This window comes from Petaurus breviceps, unplaced genomic scaffold (assembly GCF_028583685.1).
Source record: "Petaurus breviceps papuanus isolate PSGF00001 unplaced genomic scaffold, PetGlider_PUasm1.0 90823, whole genome shotgun sequence".
Classification (NCBI taxonomy): domain Eukaryota; kingdom Metazoa; phylum Chordata; class Mammalia; order Diprotodontia; family Petauridae; genus Petaurus; species Petaurus breviceps.
The window spans coordinates 12684666-12705451 of NW_027187352.1; positions in this window are offsets into that span (position 1 = coordinate 12684666).

A 20786-nucleotide genomic window follows, 5' to 3' on the forward strand; every position below is an offset into this window, starting at 1 on the left:
GTGCTTGTCGTGTTCTATTTTATATTATTGTTAGCTATGTATGGACCATATTCCTGTAGCCTCTGCTCCAAAGAAACTGTATTCTAAGATTTATACAATACTTCCTATGGATTAAACCTCTTTTTATAAGCTAAATGATGGTTAGTGATTAACTGGAACTAGGGCATTATTTACTGACATAATAGTGAACACACTATAACTGATGGGGGCCTGTACCAATGGTGTTAGAGAAGAAAGATCCCCAACTTCTCAGGATAACCCTGGGTAACCTAAGGAGGATCAGCCTGGCTCTGGGATAAGGAGCCAAGCATGCTTGATATATAAATAACTAAATGATAGTAAATATAGATAAATAACAAATGGTAATTTGAATTATTAAGTCCAGAAGACACTTGATATCATGTTTTATTAGAACACAGAATAAAGAATGATACAATTATATTTTAGGGATCATTTGATCTAATATCTTCAAATTATACGTGAAACTTTTGAACCCTAGATAGATACGACTCCCCCAAGGTCAAATACAATATCCTATACAGTCTGGCCACACCTAGATATAGGTTCTAGAGCAGGAAACATATACCAGATAGAGTATCTTGGTGCAGAGTATTATAATTTTAGGACCAATGATTTAGTCATTCATGAAACATTTAATTATTGCCTAGTATGTATTAGATGATGGGGATAAGTGAAATAATCCCTCCTCTCAAGGAGCTTAGAGCAGCCAATGACCTCAACCCCCAGTCTCATCCCATATTATGGGACTTGAGGCCCATGGTCTGATATCTCCAAATAGGGCAATAATTTGATCAGTTTAGCAGTGGAAATAAATTCCCTCATAAACATGTGTAGGATTCCAACTTGCATAAACATGTAGCAGGAGGGTTATCTTTTATTGAGTCCCTTATTATGGGTAAGGCATGCTCATCCACACTGCCGACATCAGGTATAAGATTAGCTGGAAGGTTTATTACTTCAAATTATAACTTTTGATGAGATGCTAAATTCTTCCTTATAATTATTGCCACCAAGTAGTAATCCACCACCGCACATTCAATCCCGACCGTTCTTTCATGTGTGATTCATTCAAGTGAGTCAGATAAACAACATTGAGTGCTGTTGGTTTTAAAGGTTCATTGGTTTCTATTTATTCCTGAATAGTCTGTTACTTAAAGAGCCCAATTAAATATAATGGGTTAAAGTATTAAAAATCTGTTTGATTACCACTATTTACTCAGTGAGATACTGATTAAAGCTCGAAGCACAGACAGGTCTATTCTTGGGAGAGTAGGTGGTAAAAGAGATGAACTGTGTTTTATGGAAACTTTTTACCTTATATATGTCCACATGTTTAAAAAGGAAAAAAATGAAGGGGCGGCCAGGTGGCTCAGCGAGTAAGAGTACCGGCTCCAGTGTTGGGAAGACCTGGAGATCGAATCCTGGGCTCAGACACTCGGCACCACATCCAGAAATAACTGGCCGTGTAACGTTGTTAACCCCGATTGCTTAAAAAAAATAAATAAATAAAAAGGAAAAAAATGGAACATATTGCATCCCTGTTTCCAGGCAGGCTTATGTATAAGGAAAGGGGATACTTCTCTAACTGGGAGTTTTTTTTGAGGAATTTCATAATGGTCATTTCCTCATGAACAACAACAACAAAAAAAGTTTGCCTGTTTGGTTCTGGGTCTTGGTTTGTTTTTATGAAGAATAAGGAACTTGGATTACCTAAATGAGCATCATCTAATGTAGGGAGAGCTGCCCATGGAACCAGAAAGAATCACTTACATTGGTTGTGTGGACCTTTAAAAGTCTCAATGTTTTACATTTTTCAAAGTATTTTATCTCCAAAAGCAACCCATGTGACGTAGATACTACAAATATAATTTTCTCTGCTTTGCAAATTAGGGAGTTGTCCCTCAGAAAGCTCAAATCATTTGTCTAGTATTACACAGCTAGCAAATGTCTTATGTAGGACTGAAATCCAGATCTCCTGAATCTAGGTCCAGCCTTCTTTCCACTTTGTTTGCTGTTAATGTGATCTCTAAGGTAATTTGCCACTGGAATATCTTTTTAAATTTCATGTTACAAAGTGCCTTCTAACTTCAGTGTTCTTAGTACACTGAATTAATACGTTATTTTCTAAGACGCCTTCAAGCCCTAGTGTTCCATGATTTGGTGATGGCCCACCTTCTACTCCTTGATATCTCTTTCTCTTTTATGTCTCATTCCCTCCTGACCAATGTTATAACAGTGTGAATAAATATTACTTTAATACTTGCCAGTACTTCATCACCCATTGATATGGATGTTTCCTCCACATGATGTCACTCACTGACTCATCTATGCCTTCAATTGTTTTTTTGTTATTCTTCTTCATGTTTTCTTTTTCTTTTTTCTTTTTAAAGCAATCGGGGTTAAGTAACTTGCTCAAGGTTACATGGCCAGTTATTTTTGTGTGGGTGCCAAGTATCTGAGGCTGTAAGTGATCCCAGGACTCCCAAAGCTGGTTCATGTTTTCTTATAGATCCTCTATGGACTCAGGGCTAGAGCTTGTCTTCTAGGTCCTTTTACAGAGAATCAACGTAAGGAAATATCCTTAGGGTAGTCAAGTAAGTTACAAGATGGTGGACTAAACAATTTTGTTTCCCATGACCTCTCAAACCTTTCCTAAACAGAAATTATCCATCAAAGACAAAGCTACTTCACATGTCTTTATGTTCTAGGACATCCAGAATCCAAAAGAAGGTAAACAAAATCAAACAAACCAAAACTGAGGAGCTGATGTTAACTGGCTCTGAGCTCATATAGAACTCCTACTTCACCACCCATGCTACAGGCAGTGAGGCTGAAGCAGGAGACTCAAGAACACAACTCAGGCAAACACACAGCATCCCTCCATCCTGATACAGTCATCTTCCAACACACCTGCCTTGGGAGTTGGTTGTGCCCTAAATTGTTACAATAATATGGACAATACAAACTTGAAACAACTCAACAACAACAAAAATTATTGCTGGATCATTACAAATTCTCAAAAGGATGAGAGGAAATCACTTAATGATTTGAATAGATCCTTTATAGAATATTCATCAAAAACTTGGATGAAAAATGAAAATGCAAGGATAAGCTGTGATGGGCAACAGAAGGGGTGCTTGCCCTAATTAAATCATATATCTATTCAGATAACAATTACTGTGGGGGGTTTTTTAGCATTAATGAAACAATGACAATAGCAATGAATAAGGATGCATGCTAAATCTGTTTTTCAGTTGAGAGTTTTAAGCAATTGGATGGAAGACAAGAAAAACTTAAAAAAAAATCAGAGCTTAAAGATATAGCAAGGAGTCTGGCTCCAACTCTGTTTTTGTAGAAACTGTGAAGGGTCCAGAATGAGTGTGTGTTTCTGTTGCAACTTAACACAAAGGAATAAGGCATTAATTTAACAGCTCGTCACTCGATGGAAACCGCTGTCTCCACTTTATTATAGTTAAGTAAGGCTGTCATAGAAACCACTACACAATCTAGAGGAGCCCTTTCTATGTTGTATTACCATTCAATGTTGTGTTCTGTTCCTTGGCCATTACACTAAGGAGCTAGTGCCCCGTTTTTTCCCCTGAGGGGCCAGGTCCACTGTTTCTTACCAATCCTCTCTAATAAAAGGGAATGGAAATTTAACCACCTGCGCCTCTGTTCAGAATTTGAGCTTTTTCAAAGTCTAATATAACAGGGCTGTGTGAAGGAGGTTTTCAGAGAAAGGCTAAATAAGAGGTCTCTTGCATACACACAATAAACATAGAACTGAGGAATAGGAGGTTGAATTACAAGCATCTTTTATTGGAGGCCTTTGCTAAGAAGAAATGAATCTGACAGGAAATCCACACCTTAGTAACAGGACAGCTACAGAACTCAACATCTGCAAGGCATATAGAAGTGAATATTTCTTTTTCATGAAGATAATTGAAGAACTTATTCATAAGGGGCAGAAAGAATTGCCTCAGTTGAGGGGAGGGGAGCACCACCTGCCTTCTGAGCATATGCCTCTCTTGGATGAAATTATTATTCCCTAACAGACTGCACCCCAGATTCCCTTCACCGTCAGTCTTTGGTATTTCTATGCCCCTGCCTGGGGTTTACTAAGTAAATGGATTCCTCTAGCCTTCTAAGTCTAGCAAAACAACAAAAGAAATAAATAACCTCCTTTTCTTAATTCAAATAGCCCATAATAATAATAGCTGACATTTGCGTGATACTTTAAGGATTGCAAAGTGCTTTATAGATATTCTAACTTCAGCCTTATAGTAGCTTTCTGAAATAGGGAATATAGGCATGATAATCCCCAAATTAAATTAAAAAAAAACAACTAAATCTCAGAAAGATTAAAGAGCTTGCTCCTCATTATATACTGAACGTATCAGAAATGGGAAGGGAACACACTTTTTCTTGTTTTCAAGGTTAGCGATGAGACAGTTAACTGGCAATTATTGAGTACCTAATATGTGGTAGTCCTTATTTTTTCTGTCATATTTGACTTTTCATGACCTCATTTCAGGTTTTCTTGCCAAAGATAGTGGAATGATTTGCCATTTCTTTCTCCAACTCATTTTACAGATGAAGAAATCGAGGCAAATATGGTTAAGTAACTTGTCCAAAGTCAAACAGCTAGTAAGTGTCTAGGCCAAATCTGAACTCAGGAAGAAGATTTTTCTTGCCTCTAGACCTGGGACGCTATTCACTGTGCCTACCTAATTACCCTGTTAAGTGCTAGGCACTGTGCTAAGTGCAGGAAATATAAAGAAAGTCAAAAGATGATCCTAGCCCCAGAAGAGAAGAGGCCATTGCATTTGATAGTTAAAAGAACACTGCTAATTTAGGAGAGAGCAGTTTGTTGAATATTAGGGTCAGCATTTTATCTGCCATACCATATTATCCCTCAAAATACAGAAAGGCCAAATTATAAAGGTACAGAATTATTCTTTCATTTTGCCCCATTCAGTATGTTTAATTCAATTTTTAAAAAGATGATTAAGAAGAAAAGATATCAAATAACATGATAACAGTAATTCATTTTCTGTAGTCTGTAACTGGTTTAATAAGAGATTTCCTCACAGCAGCACTCTGAGATAATAACAATAACAATAATCATAATAGCATTTACATAATACCTTAAGATTTGCAAAGAGTTTTACACTTGTTTTTCATTCAAGAATTTATTATGCACTTACTGTATGCTAGGCTGTGGATATAATTACAGATTTTTAAAAAAAGTAAAATAATCCCTGTCCTCAAAGGAACATAAGATTTCATTGGGGAAGAGAACAAACAAAAGAAAAATGAGCGGATGGGGGAATTAGGTATGGTGGAGATGCCCAAAAGAGTGGGAACAGTACTTCAGACTTTGGCAGTCAGGTGGGAAATGAGATGACTGGAAATGTCTCCCCTGTCTCCCGACCTACTTAGAAGGTGAGTAGGTCATGGGTCCACTATCCAAACAGGTTCTTGATAAGGTATGAGTACCTGAATGGATCTTACAAGATGAAAATATGTTAAGATCATTCAATCCCTTCAACAACCCTAGGAGGTTTGCAGATGGGGAAACTGAGACTGACACAGGTTTATTTATTTAAGATACCAGGGCTAGTAAACGTCTCAGGCAGGAATTAATTTCAGCTTTCCAGATTCCGGAGTGTTCTATTTTATGTGTCACTTAGTTTTCCACTGTTGTTATTCTTTTTAAAGATAAAGAAATTTAGGCTCATGGAAGTAAAGCAATTTGCCTAAGATTCATACACAGAATTAATAAGTAATAGGCCGGGATTCACACAGAAGTCAGTTCTTTTCACTCTTTCATGATGCATTACAAAACACATCATGGTCAATTCCACAAAGGTCCTAGACTTTTTTTTTTCCACACCCTTGTATTCAACTACAAATCTATTTATTAAACATCTGCTTTGTTTTGTGCTAGTTACTGGAAATAAAATGACAAAAAAAAATGCTATTGACATCCAGGACTCTTCCTTTTGCTGGGGGATATACAGCAAAACACAAAGAAATATTTTAAGATTAATTTAGTTGAGAGAAGAAAGGCTATTATGAGGAAGAGAGCTTAGGTTCTGTTTGCTTATGTTTAGATGGGAGGAAAGAAGTAATGAAAGATTCTCCTCCTCCTCTACCCTCCCCCCAAACCTTTTAGGATCCCAGAAACCCTTGATGATCCCCAGCTTAAGAACCTGTATTTTAGAGCATTATCTAAAGCATGAGACTTGCGCAATGTTTCAGAAGTAGAAATTGAAACTAGATGTTACTGGTTTGAAGGCCAGCTCTCTTTCCTTTATACAAAATTGCCTGGAACATAAGTAGAGTCATAAAAATGATTACTGAATTCATGAATAAATGAAATTGAATTGTGGCTTTTTAGTTGTTTTCAGTCGTGCCTGACTCTCTGTGACTGCATTTGGGGTTTTCTTGGCAGAGATATTGCAGTGGTTTGCCATTTCCTTCTCCAGTTCATTTTATAGAGGCAGATTTCAGTTTGATGTAAAGAAAACCATCCTAACAATTTGACCTGTCTACAAAAAGAATGGGTTTCCTGGAGAGGAGGGGAGGCTTCAGGTTTGTAGTGATTTAGACCTCAATGGAGGTTTTGGAGAATTAGCCTAGATGACCCCTTTCTGGAGATATTGTAAAGGGAAATTTAGGAATGGGTTAGTTTCTGAAGTGTCTTCTAATTTACATTCTCTGATTTGGATGATCTTTATTGATTCTGTGGATTAATGATAATCCTCCACCAAAAGGATCCTTTGTTCTCTCAGTCAAACTTTGTGGTAATTCTGAGTCCTCAATGTCTTTGTGAGCACATTGTGAGCTCTACTATGTTTTTATTAAGCTGGAAAATGTTCATGTGTGGGCCCTATAATGGTTTGTAAATGTTGTCTGAGAAACAGTCCAAAAAGATTCATCTCCAGAGGGTTGGCAAGGCAGCTATGATGATCTGGGCTGTACAAGCTAATGAAGGCCATCTCCTCAGGTGAACAGGGGTTACTACGTGGGTGGGCAAAAGCAATGCTCTCACCAGTGGAACCACAGAGGTCTTGCTGTTTTGTTAGGGATAGGAAGAAAGCTTTGGAAAAAAATATCCAATTTCTTGAGTTTTCTGTTAAAAAACCATGTTCTAATTATAAAACTGCAAGCAAACTCTCCTCTACCTAATTTTGCCAAGCCCTAATTTGTGATGCTTATTATATTTTGCTCTGCCTCAGCATAAATTGTTTGATTGGCCTAAATGTTGAAATCCTCTTTACTCCAGTTCTAATGTGAATTACGGTCAGTAAATCATGAAGTTTGATGAGGCCTGAAGCAGGTTTCCCCAACATTCCCCTTTTGGTATCAAAGAAAAGAAGTATTGCTTCTTTCAACTGAGTCACCAGGATAAAAGAAAGTATTCCCTATCACAGAGATGGCCCCAAAACAGCTGTTTGGACTTATGTCAAGCCTATATTCCAAGCCCCTAGTAAATGTTTTCCATATATGATTATCACAAAAGGAAGACCACCTACAGTAATCCCTGCTAGGGACAGACTTGAATATTGAGATAGTTGTTTGCTCCTGTGCATAGAATCTGAGTGAACACACAGATTTTTTTTTTTCGGGGGGGGGGGAGTAAAGCACAGTTTCCTCATATATAAAATTTATCTCAAAGACCTTCTAGGACTTACATGAATTAAGGAATATAGAGTGCTTTGTGACCATACATCTTTATATTCATTCTGTTCCTATTTCTTAGCATTATTAATAGAATCTCCTAAATAGATGGCTGGAGGTTTAGCTATTATTTTTCTCCTTACTGCTAGACAAGGATAGCATTTTAGAAATATACTTTCAGATATGAATGTGAGCTAGCCTGAGTTCAACTCTCATCACTGATAGTCAACTCCTGATAACTTGAAAAATTCATAATCTACCATCAATATCTTACAGGCTCATACAGATAAATATAGAAAAAACTGAGATCTGTAAAGGAGCACTCTTCAAGGCTGATTACCGTTGGCCCAAGTCCCAGATCAGTTGTTCAAAAGGAAACAGAAAGACTAAAAACACAAGCAAACAAAGGACCTGATTACCAAACCTTATAAAATTGGAGTTGTAGGGTAGAATGGACACCAATGTGATTTCTCTAGGATTCTCTTCCTCAGAGTTACTACCCTCCAATTAAATCTCCACAGGAAGGAGAAAGATCAGGTTCTAGAATAGACAAAGAAGGACAGTTTGTGTTAGGTTTGAGAACTACAATCATATACTAATCCTGGATGATAGGGATGACTTCCTTCCTTAGCAGCAGTAGACAAGGGGCAAAGTGACTCTCACCCTATTTTCAGGCCATGAGTTACTTCTATATCCCATGAAGACCAGTAGGACATATAATAGCACTCAGCATTAGATGACATCAGAAGAATCTCAGCTCTGACAATTAGTGTGTGGTTTTAATCAAATTACTTTCCCACTTCTAGCTTTAGTTTCCTCACCTGGAAATTGGGGATAATCCTACTTAAAATTTCTTATGCCAAAGGACTATTGGGAGAAAGGTGATATGTTATACTCACAATACCAAAGAAATCAGAGCTATTAATTAAATTACAAGGAATCTTAATCTGTGCTTCCTGAGTTTTTTTTTCTATGTTGATAAATCTATTTCAATATAATTATTTTATGTATTAGAAAATATCACTTTGAAAAGAGTACAGTATGTTTCACCAGACTACCACAGGGGTCCATGAGCTCTATAAAGAAGGTTAAGAACCTGTGAAAAGGAAAGGGAATTATCAAATAAATATATCTGGCATTTGACCCTAAGGCTTAACAAATATGTCCAAGTTCACCAATCAATTTAAGAAAGCACGAAGGTAATGAATTAAAAAGAAAATAAAATCTGCAATACTGATTCCATACTTTCTTAAAATGACTCTGTTATGCTTTTTTTTGTCAGAAAGGGGGTTAAATTTTTTTTTATCTGAAAACAATGGCTTTATGGAGCAATCTTCCATAGAATCTACCATCTCTCAAAATTGGACTGAGTCTAGCAGATCTATGAGGAAGTTGGCATGTCACAAGAAACTGTCAGCTACCAACAGATTAAAATCTATAAACTCTAGAGGCCTAGCTGATGACTTCCACCTTGGCCATGCCTTTCTCTTAGGAAAACAGAGAAGGAAAGAAACACACACACACACACACACACACACACACACACACCATTTGAATGGTCAAAAGGAAAAGGTATCTTGACTAATTAGTAAATCACTTAGAGATAATGGTGTCCCTAAAATCATTTTTTTTTCAACGTTTTCAAATGACAAATGTAGGAAACCGATGCTCCAACCTAACATTGTGAAGTCACACAGATACTATATTTGGTTCCTTTTCTATATTCTAGCTTCTCCTTTAAACTGTCTCTTCTAACCTCAACTTTCTGTGACATCACCTCACACACAAAGCTACTTGTTATTTTCTACTTAGTTTGTTTGTTTTAACATTTTCATTAAAAGAATGAGCAAGAGTGATTACCAGTATCTGTCAACAGTAATATTAACCTTTGTAGCTGAAGGTTGATCAATGAAACACTTGACAAGAATTTACTGTGTCCTATTTCTATGTGGGGGGGGGGGACACATAAAAATAAATAAATAAATAAATAAATAAATGAATGAATAAAAGCCATTATCTCTGCTCTGAAGGAACCCATGATCTACTCAGGGACACAAAAATAATGAACAAAAAATACAATAGCAAAAAAAAAATGACACCCTATCTAATTAAGTAATTATGTGATAAAGTTTAAGCTCTTCGACTTGACATTCAATGTCTACTATAAGCTGCTCCTAATTAATTTTCTAGTTTTATCTCCCACCCACCCCTTTCATCTATTCTGCTCTCCAGCCAAACCAGACTTCTAGTCATTTTTTGAACTTTTTGTTTCTATACCTCTATGCACAGTATTCTCTGGAGTCCAAATTTCATGTTAATGAGAGATGGAATTTATTCAATAAGGGGCAAGATAAATATCTATATCTTATAAGATATACCAAAACATGTTTGTCTATGTGAAAATAAATGAATGAGAGAAGAAAACCATTTGGATAAGGACATATGTAGTGAAAAACTGAGACCATAATATGGTGGGCATATGCTATATGTCAAGTGCCCAGAAGGAGGAAATATATGGTGAATTCTAGAAGTAGATCACAAAGTTTACATGGAGGCATTATTTAAGAGGGATGATGTATTTCATCTATTTACACAACTATGTGACCTTCATATCTGTCAAAACAAAGAGGTTAAAGAGTTCTTGAATTGCTATGAAAATAACTAAGTTATTTTTAAACACAGAAAACAAAGAAATTGCAAGGGGTGCCTGTTGATTGGGGAATGACCAAACAAGCCATACAATTGTGAAGGAATACAACTGTGCTATAAGAAATTATGAGCTGACCTCAATGATGTTAGAAAAAACATGCATGAAATAATGAAGAACAAAATAAACAGAACCAAGAGAACAGTGTACACAGTAATAGCAATTTTGCTTTAAGAACAACTTTGAGTAAATAAGTCAATTTGACTATTAGAAGCACCCAAATTAACTACAAAGGGTATATGAAGGATGAAGCTATTTGCATTCATAGAAATAAATAAATAGATAAATAGAGGAATGTACAGAATGATTTCACACACACACATTTGTGTCTAATGTAGCCATCCCTAAGGTGGGAGGAGGGGGGGAAAGAAAAAAATTGCATGATAACTTTATTATATGTTTTAGCAAGTTGTACACTATAGATTTGCAGTTTCATGTGCAATCATATTTTATCATTTTACTGTGTTATAGAAAAGTTTGTTTTTTATTTCCATAGATTAAAAATAAGATAAATAAAAATTAAAAAAACACAGAAAAACAAATGGAAGGCCATTTTAAAATGGATGGTGAACACTGATAAAGAAAGAGTTGATAAAATATGAATGAAAGTGATGCTGGAAGTGACATGGTCTGATATGTTACCTAGATTTTGGGAAAAATAATTTCAAATAATTCAGAAGAGGTAAAGGTAGGGTTGGATAACCTAAAATTCTCTCAGCATACAACTGATGAGATGGATACAAGTATGAAATTCTAGATACAAAAATACAAATAGATTCACTCATGGAGAAAAAAGAAGGCATGACATAAACAAATAATCATATAAATGTACCAAACCACACCACTAAGATGATAAAAAAAAAAAAAGACATGTGTGTAGAGGCAAAAAAGGAAAAAATAATAGGATGAATCCAAAACAGTAATTCTGTGTTCTGAGATTAGCATTTAAAGATCAAAAGGTTAAAACAAACTAGATATAGCCGTGAATTCTGATGATAGCAAAGTACATTTTAAGACTTTGAGTAAAGGCAAAAATCAGAGGAAGGAAAGGACAGATACTTTTTTGGGTGGGTTGAAGATAATGGGTGATGCAGAGAGTTGTAGTACTACTCAGTTCTTATTTTGGTTAATTTTCATTACCAAAGAAATAGATTTTCAGATGGAAGAGTATTAAACAACACAGAAGAATGATATTGAAAACTAATTATTCAACTTCTTTAAAAATCATTGTTGAGATTGTGTTATAGTCCACTTTATCTTTTTTTTTTCTAGCCATACAATTTATGAGACCACCAAAGAGGACAAAGGTAAGAAGGCTGTGATCTGTATTATAAAGGAGACCTAACAATAAGGAGATCATTGATTAAAAAACACTAAAGTGGGACTGCTAGGTAGCACAGTGAGTAAGAGCGCCGGCCCCAGCGTTGGGAGACCTGGGATCGTTTCCGGCCTCAGATACATGGTACCCACACAAAATGATTGGCCGTGTAACCTTGAGCAAGTTGCTTAACCCCAATTGCTTTAAAAAAATACTAATATATAAATATTTCAATGCTAAAAAATGTTTTAATTTGCAATTGGGGGGCAAGTAACATCTTATTTGAAAATTAAAAAAAAAGAAAAGTCTTATAACAAACATAATGAAAAGAATCTTTTCCTTTAGGGAGGCAGGGAATATTGTTGTTTTCTAGAAATAGCCTTGAACTGGTAATCAGGAGATCTGGGTCTCTATCTACCACATACTAACTATATAAATTATTTCCTTTTTAAGTTATCTCCTGTGTAAAATAAGGATTTCTACTAGAGGTTGGGAGAGGTTCCACCTAACTAAAGTTCTACAGTTTTGGAGGGGAAGAGCCAAGATGGCAGAATAAAAGCAGGGACTTGCTTGAGCTCTCCCCCAAATCCCTCCATATACCTTTAAAAATTACCCTAAACAAATTTTAGAGCTACAGATACCACAAAATGACAGAGTGAAACATATCTCTAGCCCAAGACACCCTGAAAGGTGAACAGGAAAGATTTGTTGCACTGGGCTGGGAGTGGAGAACAGTCCATTATGGGCTATGTGGGCATATACGGGGCTGGAGCCGGCCTCAGGGGATTGAATTCCTGGCATCTGTGGCAGTTTCCAGACTTCTCAACTCACAAACACCAAAGACAGTATAGAAGGTCAATGGTAAAACTCTGTGGGACCTGGATGAGAGAGGAACACAGTCTGGCCCAAGCCTCAGTGTGGTGGAGGTGGCAACAACAACAGCAGCTGCTTCAAGAGCCACGGGCCCACAGAAAGTGAGGGATCAGAAGGCAATTGTAGGGATTTCTTTGTTAGCAATAAGGCAGGATTCTCTTGCTTTGCCCTGCCTGGATCTGGGTCACAGTCCTGTGTGGCAGTGCTGGGGTAAGGAGGAGCACTGGTGTGGTGGAGTTTGTGGTTCAGGGGAAAAACCTCTTCAGAGTTCCAAGGCAAAAAAGAGTAGTTAGTGTCTCTCATAGATCAGAGCACAGGCCAGGAGAAGAGTAAACATCTCTCCTTTGAACATACCACCTTGAAAGAGCTTAAAATTTATAGGTCCCTAGAAGTGTCACAGAAAATAGCTGCACAAAGCCCCTCAAGCATGGGGTCAGTACACCCATCCCCACTGGAAGCAGCGTCCTACCTTGACAAAGAGTTTGAAAGTCAAGTATTAGGCTGGGAAAATGAGCAAACAGCATTAAAAAAAATCAAACTATAGAATCTTACTTTGGTAACAAAGAAGAATAAAACATACAACCAGAAGAAGACAACAAAGGCAAAGTTTCTATATCAAAAGTCTCCAAGAAAAATATGAATTGGTTGCAGGCCATGGGAGAGCTCAAAAAGGATTTTGAAAATCAAGTAAGAGAAGTCTAGGAAAGATTGGGAAGAGATATAAGAGTGAAGCAAGAAAATCACGAAAGAAGAGTCAACAACTTCCTAAAGAAGACCCAAAAAAATACTGAAGAAAATAGCTCCTTCAAAAATAGACTAACTCAAATGGCAAAAGTGGTCCCAAACTTCTACAGTTTCCTGGCATATGTGGATCACTGGAAGAAACTAGGCCTTTTTAGCCTGAAGTAGAGTTAAAATTGGGTTGGAGCAGGAAAACTGTCTCTAGGCTTTTGAAGGGTAATCATGTTACAGAGAGATCATTCTTACCCTGCTTGTTCCCAAAGAGAAGAACTAGAATCAATGAGTGGAAGATGTAAAGTTATAGAAAGGTGAATTTAGACTTGGTAGAAAGAGGAAGGGACACGCATTTATATATCACCTACTGCATGCCAGGCACTGTGATCACTTTACAAGTATTATTTCATTTGATCCTCACAACAACTCTGAGAGGTAGTTGCTATTATCACCCCCATTTTATAGCTGAATAAAATGAAGCAGAGAGAATTTAAGTGAGCTAGGAAGTTTTTGAGGTTAAATTTAAATTTGGGTCTTTCTGGCTCTAGGTTCAGCACTTTGACCACTGTTGCTCCTAGATGCTTAAGGAAACAAACTTCGTAACATTAGAGTTGTCCAAAAGCAGAAATAGTCTGACTTGGGAGTTAATGAGTGTGCTCCCCAACTAGAAGCCTTCAAGTCAAAGCTGTGGATCTAACTCTCTGTACCCTTAGTTTTTGTTTCATCTATAAAAGAGGCATGATCATCCTTGAACTATCTTCCTCAAATTGCTGATGGGATAATGCTTTGTAAATCAATTGCTTAATTGGTCAGTCAATCAACATACCTTTATTAAATGCCAATTAAGTGTCAGGCATTGGGCTAGCTGCTCTTATCTGTATATAGATTTCCTGCATACTGAAGATAAGAATTCTGTTTTGGGAGGTTTTATCTGTTTGTTTGTGTGTATGTATGTGCATGCATGTGTTTGTGTGTGGGGGGGGGTGTGTGTGTTTGTGCGCTCGAACACAGAAGTGTGTGGGTATGTTTAGGCAATAGGAAGGCTGAATTTTCTTCACATTGCCTTCCCAACTCTGAGGTTCTGTGTTTCACTCATGCTTTTCTGCTCTGACTCTCAGTTTTTCCAAAAGAAGGTAGCTCTGATCTTCCTTTCTTAAACTAATCCTTTTCAGAAGCAGCTCATCTTGATGTTGTGATCAGTTCTTCCATTCTGGGCTTTTTTCTAGTTCAAGACATTTTTTTTTCAATTTTATTTCCCCAGCCATCATGTTGGTGACATCTCTGTCAACTAACTTCCTTTAAATGTTAACTGGAATGAAACTGAAGTGGAGGTTATTAGCTGCATGCTAAATGAGGATTGGCTTGTTCTCTTTTCTAATATGCCTGGAGTGGTTTTCAGAGTGCTGATGCTCTCCACAGTACTGTGACAGTTATTCTAGTTAGAAACAATTCTGTTTATGTGCTCAAGAATTTCTTTTTTTGGCTTTCTCTCTATAAAGACATTTGCTAGAAAGATAATGCTGCTGAATTCTTTTATCATAGCATACTGGAAGAGGAGTCAGGACACTTGGCTTACAATCCTTGCTCTGCCACTCACTATCTGACTTTGGGCAAGTCACCTCACAACAATTGCAACCAATTATTTCTCTTTAGCCTCAATTTCCTCATCAATAAAATGGATATAGTGATATTTGAACTACCTCTTTCAAATGGATATTATCATTAGAGAAATGCCTTCCAGACAATCCAGGTTCTTCCTCACATTCATTATGCGGGGAGGATGACAAAAAGGAAAATGACAACTGATGGAGAAGTTGTGAGAAAACAGGCAGACTAATGTAATATTGGTGCAGCGGTGAATTCATATAGCCATTCCAGAAAAACATTTTTTAATTATATCTCCAAAGTCAATAAGTTTTCAAGCAGTAATGTTACTACTAGGTTTATTCACTAAAGCAATCAGCTAATTCACTAAAGAGAGCAAAAGGAAAAAACATAAACATAAAAATACTCAATCTAGTCCTTTTTTCTAGTGTCAAAGACTTAGTCTAAGGGATTCCCCTTCAATGTAGAAATATCTAAACAAAGTATGAAATATGAAAATAATGGCATATCATTATGCCATTAATATTATGAGAAGAACAATTTTATGAACCATTATGAAAACCTGGGAAGGCTTGAACAAATTGATACATAGTGAAGGGAACAGCTATAGGAGAAATGTTTAAATAATAACATTTTAAAGATTTAAAACATTTTAGAATTTTCCAATCATGATTTCTGAAGCCCAATGATGAAGTATGCTACACATCTCCTAAGAGGAAAATGATTGACTCAAAATGCAGACTGAGACACATATTTGGACATGGTCATTGCAGGAAAAAATATGCATATTTGTTATAAATATTTTTTTGTTATTTTTCTCTGTTTTTCAATATTGTGGTGAGATATTGACAATAAATATATCCTACCTAAAATAAAATAAATAATTAAAATCAGATAAAGTATAAAAAATAGTCAATCAATAAGTCAAGAAAACTTTATTAAGTCCCTACAAGTTCTTCTCCATTCTAGTCCATCCACCACTTAGCTATCAAAGCAATGGTCCTAACAAGCAGGTCTAAACAAATAATCTCCCCCATCCCATTACTCCCAATCAAATTCAGCATTTATCTCTCACCTCCAATAAAAGAATTCTCTGACATTCAAATCCCTTTAAAATCTATGTCTCTTCCTTCCTTTCCAGCCTTCTAATACCTTACAGCCTCCTACATACATACTCCTGGGTGCAGAGGCACTGGCCTCCTTTCTGTAACTCAAATAAGACACTCTATCTCCTGAATCCAGGCATTTTCTCTGATTGTTACCAGTTTTGTAAAGTGTATCTTCCTCATGTCTACCTTTTGGTGCCCTGACTTCCTTCAAGCTCTACCTAAAATTCAACCTTCTGCAGGAAAGCTTTCAAAATTCCTCTTAATTCTAGTCCTCCTCTGTTATTTCCCAGGTCTTACATTTTCTATTCATATTCTAACTTTATCTATTTAAAGTCCCTGTTTGGCACAATATTCTATATCTTTTGTATTTAATTTTATTATCCTTTTTGTCTCTAGACTTTAAGATACTGTTATATGTTCTATGCTTTCTATATTCTAAGGTCCCTTTCCCATAGGACAATTTTATGTTCTGTGTCCCAAATATCCTAAGCTTACAATGATCCTCTGAAATGATATACAAGGAAAGGAACTTGATCTGAATACATATAAATCCTAAGAGCCATTTGTTGTTATCTTGAACAAGCATGATGCATACTCAAAGCTTCTTATGTGAAAATAAATTTAAATACTAGGCAGTCACAAAGCAATTTGCTGTGAAATCTTAAAATAACCACCTCTCTACAAAAGAGTTTTGTGTATTTTAATTGAAGGAAGTAGACTCATCCAAAAAGACAGGCAGGAGTCATATGTATATGTGTGTGTACATACATCTATATGTGTATATATATATGTATGTATACATAGATATGAACATGTATTTATATGTGTTATATATATATGCATGTATAATTCTTATTCTGATTTTTTTTCATTATTGTTAACAAAATTAGAATCATTTGAGAGTTAAACTGGCAGGGACCTTTTGTATCATTGTAATGTTAAGCAAAGGCCACTTCCAAGGTTCAAAATACCAGCATAGCAGCTCTCCATTTTATTCAGTGACACATTAAGAACAGAGAAAATAAAAATACAGCACAGTTCAAAATACAGCATTCACCAAGTATAATTCAATAATTTCCAAGTATTACTCTACCCCTGGGCAATACATTTATTTAGTCAATCACAAAGTCCCTCTTCTCAAATGGAGATTAGTTTCCAATCATAAACAAAGTACACTCATCTGTTCAGTCACAGAGCACAATAAAGTCAAAAGTTTCCCACCCCTAGATCACAAATGAATTACAATTATCATCAGTTAACTCCAAGCATCTTCTCAAAAGGGGCAGTAGAAAGCACAAAGGCCATCTACCCCTGGGAACAGTATTTAATACCCAAAAATAGGTCTTTTCTTCATCTTGATTCAAGGCAAGTCCTCAGCAATCTCTGTTCCTGGGGAGACAAAGCTTGTCCTCATTAATTCATTATCTGTCTGCAGAATAGTCCTAGCACCCCTGAAAACATCAGCAAGACCCTCTTCCAGGATTTGTGAAAACATATAATAAGAAAATCCTTCTTCAGGACTTCTGAAACAACAGCAAGTTTCCAGGGCCTCTGCAACAACAGCACTGTGCTTCACCAGCAGATGAATCTGGCAAAACAGACAGAAAAAATACTGGCATCACAGTCATGTCTCCTCAGTCCTTGGCAACTCCAGGTGGCAGCTCTCAAAAGTCCTGGGCAGCTCCAACTGGCCCTCAGAAATCCTCTCTCTCTTTCTCTGCCTCCAAGATGCTACTTCCAAAAGTTCTTATGCCTCTCTTCATCTGCTTGTGCCTCTCTAAATCCACTGCACCAGCTTCTCCCAGTTCACCCTCTCTTTTCACGTCAACAAGTCATACCACAAGTGGGATTCACAAGCTCTGGATTTTAACACTCTACCCTAAAGCCAAGCCAATACAGGGGGGATCTTTAAATTCCATTACTATTATAATCATTTACTCTAAATCCCTCATTTTTTAAATGAAAATGCTAGGACCCAGAGAGTAGGAGGTCCAAGATTTTACAGTGAATTAAGACCCAGGTCTTCTCACTCTTAGGTCTACGGCTTTTCTACTTTAACATAGATCCTGAAGATGGAAAAATAGATAGATAGATAGATAGATAGATAGATAGATAGATAGATAGATAGATAGATAGATAGATAGATGGATAGATAGATAGATAGATAGATAGATAGATAGATAGATAGATAGATAGATAGATAGATAGATAGATTAGATAGATGATGGATGGATGGATGGAAAGACAGACAGATATAGATAGATACATGCATACATACTTTCACAGTCATTCCAAGATATATAAATAAAAATACTATGCCTATCCTTGCCAATAAATTTTGCTCTAGTAGAATATAAAATCTTCAACAATGAGGTCTTTTTGTTGACTAGCCTTGCACACAACAGTCATATAATAAATGTTAGTTGGATTGAAATTGAACTCAATGGCCATGTGAAATTGGGGAACTTACCTTTGTTTAGGTTTCAGTTTGTTTACGTATGAAATAAGAATCTTAGGCAAAAATGATGAGATAGATATCTTCATGCTTCAAAATTTTGCACTTATATTGTGCTTATGATCACACTGTCAAGTAAGGCACTTTTCAGTTGAGGTTCTACCAGATTAGATATTAATTGATTGAAGAGTTTCTAGATTTTAACTAGTCCTGTTTTTTGAGTTTCATTTTTTTTATAAAGTTGTAGCAAGGGTAGTCTTATCAGTTACAGATAAAGGTGACCCATTTCAGAATTGAAATTGTGAACAAGAGCCCAGTCTTTTATTTTTAACAAATTATATTAATATATTTATATCTAACTCGTGTCTGTCCAATGGAAAAATCCAGGGTGGAATGATCTTGAAGAAGGAAATTAAGATAATTAACCATTTAATACTTTAAATGACTGACCTAACATGTAAACCCTACAACTGCACCCAAATTTGCTCTTCTAGGTTCAATTCACTTTACCTTCTACGCAGTCAGTTAATAAATATCTAAAGAGTACTTATTATTCTCTAGGATCTGTGATAAAAACTCAAGATAGAAAAATAAACAAAAATAACAACTCCCCCCCCCCCAAAAAAAAAGATGTCCTGTACTCAAGGAGCCCATATTATAATTAGGGAAACATAGTTCTCCACTTTAGCAAAATTGTTTTTTCTCCCACTCCCTACTATTTCTTAAGCTTTCCTGCTGCCAAACCTTTTCTCATACCATTATCACCACTGTGACTGCCCTTTTTCTTCAAACTCTGTACAACCTTAAAGTATAGATCAAATCCCTCTTCCCTGAATTCTCTAGCCCTGGGTATTTTCTCTTTCCCCTAAATTTATAGCACGAATCGTTTATTTATCTATTTATTTATTTAGATTTTGCTTTTTGTAGGGGGGAATGTAGGATAATTGGGGTTAAGTGACTTGCCCAAAGTCACACAGCTAGTTTTGTGTTAAGTGTCTGAGGCTAGATTTAAACTCAATTCCTCCTGACTCCAGGGCAACTGCACCACCTAGTCACCCCAGCATGTATCATTTAGACACATTGTCCAATTAATTGGAAAATTGTTTCCATTCATGTAGGACTTTACATTCATTCATTTTCATATTACTTTAGTTCATTATACCCTCACTACAATCCAGTGAGATATGTATCATAAGTGTTAGCCAAACCTATTACACTGGGAAAAATGGAGGCTCAGAGACTCACTGTGCATGAACACTTGTCTGAGATGTTACTGAGGAGATTGGTGCCTAGATATCAATTGGACTACATGACCCAGAGGACCTTTCCAGCATGGAAAATCTAATATTATCTATATAAGGTTATTACTTTTCCAGTTTCATCTGAATTCAAGAGTCACACTGATTAAGTCTCACCTGTAATACTTGACTCTACTGTGTTTGTCATTCCCAAAACAAAAGGAAACTTCTTTCCACTTTCTAGCTAAAGACTCAGTTCAGAAGTATCTGGGCAATTTTGTAAGAAGATGCCTCTGCTGATTTATTTTGATGCTGGAGATTAAACTGAGAGAGCGCTGTAGGAGAGCTCTGGGAGGTGATAAGATTGGCCAATATTGATTTTAGCTTTGCCATGTGAGTTCAGGCAGCTTTGACTCAGTGGGCAATAAAGAAGAGGCAGACTTGAAACAGATGAAACCCTTCCAGACAACAAGCTTTCACACAGCCTAGCTACCCACCTCCTGTTTTTTTCTGAGAAGTGCTGGTTGTTACTCATGAGTCTGGCACACCAACAAAGAAACACACAAAAGATACCAGTCCATAAAATGAGAGAATGTTAAATCTGGAAACGAATCAAAGATGGCATCCTGGCCTACCCCCAGAGAACAGGAAACATACTTCCATTCAAGAAGCCTGGATAACAGTGCCTGGTGCGTGCCAAATCCCAGAGTGCATTTCTGGGATGAGAGCCCCGGCTCAGGTCCTCTTCACCTCATGCCTGGATTAATGCGACTGCTTCTTTGCTGTTTTCTCTGCTTCCAGATTCTCCTCCTTCCAATCCGTGCAAGAAACTCTATTGCCAGATTAATCTTTCTAAAATTCTCCTTTCATCTTGTCACTTAACTGGCCCAAGAACTGACAGTGGCTCCCCATAGTTATCTACAACATCTAGTTTAGTGTTTTGACTAAATCTGACCTGTCTACCCATTCAACTCTCTCTCTCTCTCTCTCTTTCTCTCTCTCTCTCTCTCTCTCTCTCTCTCTCTCTCTCTCTCTCTCT